This window comes from Nuphar pumila, chromosome 5, assembly GCF_984573655.1.
Source record: "Nuphar pumila chromosome 5, dmNupPumi1.hap1.1, whole genome shotgun sequence".
Lineage (NCBI taxonomy): Eukaryota > Viridiplantae > Streptophyta > Magnoliopsida > Nymphaeales > Nymphaeaceae > Nuphar > Nuphar pumila.
The window spans coordinates 12,496,232-12,503,677 of record NC_143253.1 but is presented as its reverse complement, the minus strand read 5'-3'; positions in this window follow the sequence as shown (position 1 = coordinate 12,503,677).

The window sequence follows — 7,446 nt, the reverse complement described above, 5'->3', positions numbered from 1 at the left end:
TCTTCCTTTTCCCCATTTTTTTTGGATGTTATCTATCTCTTTCCCTAGATGGCAAAGGGGTTAGCACCCCATTTTCAGTGAACATCTTCCTCTATCCCTTCCTCTTTCGTGCTCGTCGGCCCTTTTTTCGGCATGCATACCTCATCCCTCTACTTTTGGAGCATATGCCCAACCAACCCTTTGCTCGTCAACTAGCAGGTCCTCTCCTCTATCCAAGAGGCTCTAAATGGTTGGGGGCTAGCTTTCGCTCTGCTTCCCCAAGGCGTTTCTGTTGCCCTCCCTTTCTGAGGTGTTCGCTTCCTGTCTGGCCTTTGGCTCGCTGCTCCCTAGTGACAACCGGTGTTTCGTGTAGGCCATCAAGGTTGAATCCCTTCATGCTTGCTCTATCGGCGCCCTACTCCGAGCTCCTTTTTTCTATTGTCGGTCTCCTCGATCGAACGCCATCTGTGGCTGGCAGGAGGTTAAGTCATCATGGCAACAATCTTTTTCCTAGAGTCTTTCTCGGTCTCTTCTTCCTGGGCTAAGACGGGGGACTGGTGGTTCCCCAGTTGTCTATCTCTCAATTTTTGAAAGCGCCGTGCATGCCTCCATTGTGCCGCGTCGGTCCAGTCCAAGCGACACTCGGTCTGCAGGCATTCTTGTGATGTTACATCTTCTCCTTCTGACGAACATGCCTCTTCTCGAGTTAAACACCCTCGGTGCAAAACTTCGTTCTCGCCTTGGGTAAAGATTGGCCAACTGCAGAATCCTTCGTCTTTGTTCATGGCTTTCAAGATCAACTCTATTTGGGTGTCGACTATCTCGTCATCGTCCATGCCTATGTCATTCACACGGAACCGTTTCTAGCTCAACCATCTCAGTCCCGTTTGTCTCGGTGAACCGCTCGCCCTCAATGCCTGACTCGAGTTCTGCACCTCATTACCGGTTCCCCATCAATCTAGTGTTGTCACTGTCTCAAAGGGTTCCTCTTTCGGTGATGATTGCAGCTCTGGGATGCCGGTTGCGTGCTCTTTGGTTGATGCGGGTAGTATGATTTCTTCCTACTGGCTCAAGTACTATATCTCAACTTTTTTCTTTTCTGCTTCTTGAGGTACTTTTAAGGCAAAAGCTAAGGTAGGTGATCCCTTCGCATTAGCTATGCCGAGACTCTGGCATTCTATCCTTTGGTGGCTGCAATGGCTCCTCGATATTCAAGACCAGTAGCAACTATTGGCTAGGCTGGTTCCCTTGATCGACGTCGCTGGGTCCTCGTGCCTGCGCAAGGTTTTCTAAGGTTCTCAGTCGGCCCTTTGCTCGCCTATCGAGGCCTTGGCATCCAGGGCCACTCTAGTCCAAGGTGGTTGCTCATCTCGAGCGTATTCACAAAAGTTGATGTTTATCGTTTCATCTGCCTATGGGTCTGCCTGCAGCAATCATACGCCTCAGTTTGAGAGCTCGCAACCTTCCTTAAATGTTGTCTCCTCTTCTCTTGACTCTTTTTTTGGAGTTCTCATTTATTCTGGGAGACCGCCCATTTGCGCTTTGGAGTACGAGATTGGTATGCATGGCAGTTTGTGTAACGCCTCAAAATTGTAACCCAAATTTAAGATGATTTTTTTTATAACAGCAGAAACAAGTAATATTATGGGGTTAAACATTTCAGAACATTACAGTGGAGAGAAAGCCAAAACGTTTATTTCATTTCACTATCAATGAATAATGACATCAGAGTTTTAAAAACATAAAAGGAACTCAAACTATCCCTGAAACAATAAGTCCAAAAATCTCGATCTGATGCCTTATCCCGCAACCGCTCATAGGTCTACTCTTTGCCTGAAAATGATAAAAATTATAAGAATTAGACTACCACATCTAAGTAGGAAAACTGTAACTCTTAATGAAAGTATATCATGAATCTAGTATGTGATGTGAGTGTCAAAGGTGATTTTCAACATATATCTAAACAAGTAAGCATATTATGCAACATAAATCAACAATCATATACCTGAACATGTGAGCAGTTATACAACAACAATAACTGAGCAGATAAAGCATAGTATACAACATTAATAAGCAAGTGAGGTATGTTATGCAACAACAATAACAATAACATGCATAACTTTCATGTAATAGTTCAATCATCTCGTATCTGCACATTTCAGGATTTCAGTTCATTACAAATTCAGAATATAAAGCATGCTGAAAGAATATGCAAATGTCTCTTTAATAACTCCACTCATTGTGATACCTAACTGTTCTAAATAGTGATTATTTTATCTTATCTCGCGGGTACACACGGGCTAAGGCAACCATCACAGAAGAGAACATTCGGGGGTACATTATTCAAGGTTGTTTTATTAACCCGAACATTTTAACTGAAACTAAAATCCCAAGGGAGCGGCCAGTGACCGAGAGAACCTTCCAAAGGCCAAAACCAAAACATGATGCATCCCTAACTTCTGTAGAAGAACAAATAGCTACCACCTAGAGCATATTGGTAGTTTGAGTCCCCCAACTCCGAGGACTGGGGACCAACGAGTCACTTTAGCTCGAAACAGTTAAACACATGTCCCCAGAGTTTTGTACCACCTACCCTCTCCAAGATAAGCTCGAATCTGAGTGGGTTAATCTTTTCATTTAATTAGTTCCTCGAAGTACATGACATTTCCCCAACTTCCTTCTACTACCACAGCAGTAGAATTCCCAACCTTACTCATTTTACCAAGGTGTATAAAACAGTCTCAATCCTTTGTCATATTGATTGCATAACCCACTAAAAGTGCTCCGGTGCCTTTAAACCTGTCAAGCACATATGCCCCAATACCTTTAAACCAGTCAGGCCATATAATTTAAGTTTAAGTTTCTCATCAGTGTTACAGTCATTATCCAGAATACTTCGGTACCTTTAAACTAGTTGTGCACACAACAATTGCAATGTATGTTTTCATCGCTATTTTTGTCGTAGCACACAAGCTAATAGCCCAAGTACCCGCATCAGTTAAACCATTTATATTGCCCATTAGGCAACACATATCCATATGTCACTAAATGCACCATCATGTTTGGAACCAATATAACAATCTCACTCCTCAAACACAACTAACATACTGCATTCAAGCAATTCAAAATAATACATTTTCTGACAAAAAGCAGTTTAAGCACGTAGTATTTCACGTAAACCAGTCACAGTCAACATAACTACTTGAAGTCAATACTGATGATGGAAAATAAATTAACTTAGAACTCAAGTCTAACAATAGGTAATAGAATAACTTGAAATCAAGCATGATAATAGGTAACAAAAAGATATGTATTCAAATTTAATATCAGTTATTAATTCAACATTGAAACATATTTGATATAGTCAATAAGATGACATATAGTTATCTTGGATATTAGTCAACCTAAAACAAATCAGTTTGATGACAGAACACAAGATATCATATACTCAAATTTAATCATTGTCAACAAAATAATAAGAATTCAGATTTGATACCATCCATAAAATAATATATTACTCACATGTTTAACTGTCAACAGATCATCATATAAACCATATGTTTACATTGTTTTTATGTTTGGGGTATTATGTATGTGATACTCTGTGTATAAGATCAACTTGCATTACATGTGAGCTTTAGAAACAATCTTTCCTATTTAGGAACATTGAGAAGTTTTCCTGTTTAAGAAACTCAAATTTAAGATTTCAAAGCCCGGGTAACTATAAACAACTCAATACATCATGTTATACATAGATGGAATAAAATGTTTCCAATAGCATGCATGTGAATGAGCAATGCTGCAGAACCCAGATTAATAACACTTGATAAAACAATAGTTACTGCAGTTTTATTTCCAACTCAATGATTTAATCTAATTTTTCCTGAATTAAACCTAGACTTAAAACATCTGTAAACCATCAATCAGCCACAATCATATACAGCGCAATATATTAACCACAGATGCTCGGTTTGTCAAAAATTCAAACAGACACATTCGGCTGTCCAAAAAGAACGAATATAAGGATGTGTGGTCAGAGTGTAACAACCACCTTGGGCTGTCAAAACAAATGTACCTTAATTAGTGACAACCTTACACAAGCATGGATAACCAAAGCCCAAACAATCCATTCAGAAATACGTGGTAATGTAACCATGGAAGCATACCCCAATCATGTTGGGACATAAGCATTCCAAGTGTGAGTCCATTATATTTTCACAAACACAAAACTAATCAGATAACAAGGTGAAACAAAACATATCGTGGAATTCATTTCAATATAACAAAAAAAAATTCTAAGAAAATACAAAACAAAATTTGTGAAAGAATAAAGTATTCATCAGATCTAGAGTAGTCCAATAGCCAAGACCCCGAGCCCCATGCTCGACCCGTGAAATAGATACAAGAGAAGAGGAAAACAGGAAAATCTACATTCTTTTAATGTCAAAACCCCCACATCCCACCCGGATTCATGCGATACTCAACAAGAAAAGCTATCAGAATCCTACTTGTTCCAGCGATTTGAGGAGGCTACAAAGAGAGGAGAAGGTGGTTGACGCTGCTGCGAGAAGGATGTCGCCGACGACATTGGTTGCTGGTGACGACGGCAACAAGTAGTCGGAGTCATCGACCGGAAAGAGAGTGAGAGATGAGGCAGCAGAAGGAAAAGGGAGATGAGAGATGGTGGGTGTGAAGCAAAGAGGGAGGCGAGAGCAGGAGGTAGAGAGGCGAGGTCCTCTCCCCCATTTAACAATAGGCGACCCCCGACGACTACGCTCCTCCCCTTCCATCACTATTGATTCCTGCTAGGGTTTTGAAAGAACCCTAGCAGGATTTTATCGGGCAGGCATAGTGCCCCCGATATACATAGTGGGGCGCGGTTCGGGTCCGAGTCTGAACCGTGACCCATGACGCTGGATTCCACCTTTAGCGTGGATCCGGGTCGAAAAATGAATGGATCGATGGATTCATAGTTGGATCTATTTGGGTCCAAGTGTGGATTCGACCCATCACACCCAATTTTAATTAATATTTTCCTTATAATAAATAATATTAGTTATTTATTATATATACTTTAATACATATTTGTAGGTTTCTTATGGATTATTTGGATCCTAAGCCCAAATCATATAGAACCATTTAAATTTTCCGGGTATTACAGTTTGTATAGCACGTGTCCCGGCCCTTCCCCCCCCCTATACCTCTCCACCACGAGGCGACAAACCGACTCTAAGGTGGGTTGGTAGGAGTTCTGAGCCATCTTTGCCTCATTTTTGCCCATGCAGTCTCTCATGGGATTCGTGGAGGCTCCAGAAGCAGGCGTCACTGCAACCGATCCCTATGGTGGACCCTTTGCTCGAGGTTGATTGGCCTAGGGGGGCTTTGGTGGTCATCCAGGCGCTACAATTTTCTCTATGCCCCTTTGTAAAGGCTGCATCATTGTTTCTGTCTGCGCTGATCAATGGTGGTTTTGAGCTTGCGTCTTTCCCGCAGTCGATGGTTCAGGTATCAGATGCTTCAGTTTCTGCCTTGGTCTATCTGCAACATCTTATTGGAGTATCGGTTCAACCCTGATTCATCTGCATGCTCGTTGATGACCTCTCAACCTTGGTATCGTCTCTCAAAGATCGATGCAACGTCTCTCCACTATGCCTGATTTTCAACAGTCTCGTCTGTCCCCCTCCATTCATCATGGCTTGCTGGAATCTGTCTTCCTTTGTCATTACCTCATTCACCAGGGAGTACAATTTCGATGGACAGAGGGGCTCTACCATCTCGCCCTCTCCTTCGATTGTCGCTCTGTTTTCTCCGCGCAGTCCTCCCTCCTCCGCAATGGGTCTGTTTATGGGTGAAGCGACTCAGCAGCTCGATCTATCGCTACCCTACCCGCAAATCCAAAGCATCTATACTCTTATGTGTGAGTCCTTCGTTGCTATCACAAATGATTTGCCGATTGTGGTCGCTGTTGATACGCATATCCCAAACATCACCACGCCTCCTCCTTCGGTTGGGGGATATTCACCTCCTGGGCGGAGCAGTCTCTCCATCAGGGGACGTCGTCGGCCCTCGTATTCTCCCTCCTACCAGTTTGGGGTATCTTCTAGGTGGTCGATGCAGAACCATACTCCTCAGGGTTTTTCAAATTTCCAGTTATAAAGATTTTGTGCTGGATTATTCGGGGCTTGAATTGCCCCTCTAAGTGTCTAATCCTTGCAAGATGGATCCGTCAAGAACAACCCGATCTCATCGCTCTATGTGAGACAAAGATAGCGGACGTCTCGTGCTCAGTCATTTCCAAAATCTAGCGTGGTGCAGATTTTTTCTTCAAGCCCGTGCTCTATTATGCGGGAGGTCTGCTCATCCTCGGGAAGCCTTCTCTAGGCTTACACCAACTAGATGAAGACACATTTTTCATCTCCATCACCCTTCTCCTTTCGACCAAGCTTGTGCTGGCCATGGTCACCATGGTGTACGGTCCCCACCGACAGATCCACCAGGAGGAGTTTTGGTCGGACCTGAATAGGGTCATTGAATCCTTCGGGGAGCAACATCTTATCATGGGAGATTTCAACTGCCTGCTGTCGTCAAAGGACTCAAGCATTCCGGTTTCCTACTCAGCTTCTATGATTGGCTTTCAAAACTTTATTCAGATGCACCACTTGTACCACATCCCCCATATCGGTGAAGCTTTCTCTTGCACCAATCGACGATCTTGCCTGTGCTACAGTCTGCTCAACTGAGTGCTTGTATCCTCAAATCTGCTAGCCTTTCTTAATGACATCCTATGTTGTCTTCTTTCCCCATCTGTCTCGGATCATAGACAGATTGTTTTTCGATGGGGGCATGACTTCTCTGACTATAGAACCTTCAGATTTGAGCAATTGTGGCTTAAGGAGGCGGGTTTCGAGTTGATCGTCCTCAAGTCTTGGAATAGACCTTGCTATGCGACCCGGGTGGCATCTCGGTGCTTGGTTAAACTATTCTGCTTATCTCGCGACATCAAATCTTGACTTATTTTCAAAAACATAAACAAATTACAAAATCTGGGGGAATGAGAGCGCGAACTGTCTTCTATCCATCAGTCTCTCTTGGCTATGACATCCCTGTCTACATCCGATATTGAAAGCCTCAAAGATAGATCGGTCGAGTTGACTCTGCTATTGCAATCTTGGCGACTGAAGGATGAGATTCGCTGGAAGCAGCGGTCTCGAGTGATATGGCCTAAGGCAGGTGACAGAAACACCAGGTTCTTTCATTTCTTCGCCTCTCATAGGCATAGGAGATAAGTCATTCAATCTATGTCCATCAAAGGTGTTTCCTACTCGGACGACCATGTCCTCCCAGCTATTACCAATTATTTCACTAACATGTATTTCTGCAGCCACTCGGCAGGTGGTTCTATGGGTCCTACATTAGTATTGTTCATGGACTGGGCTCTCTTCAAGTCGATGCAGGTGTCTTTCACTG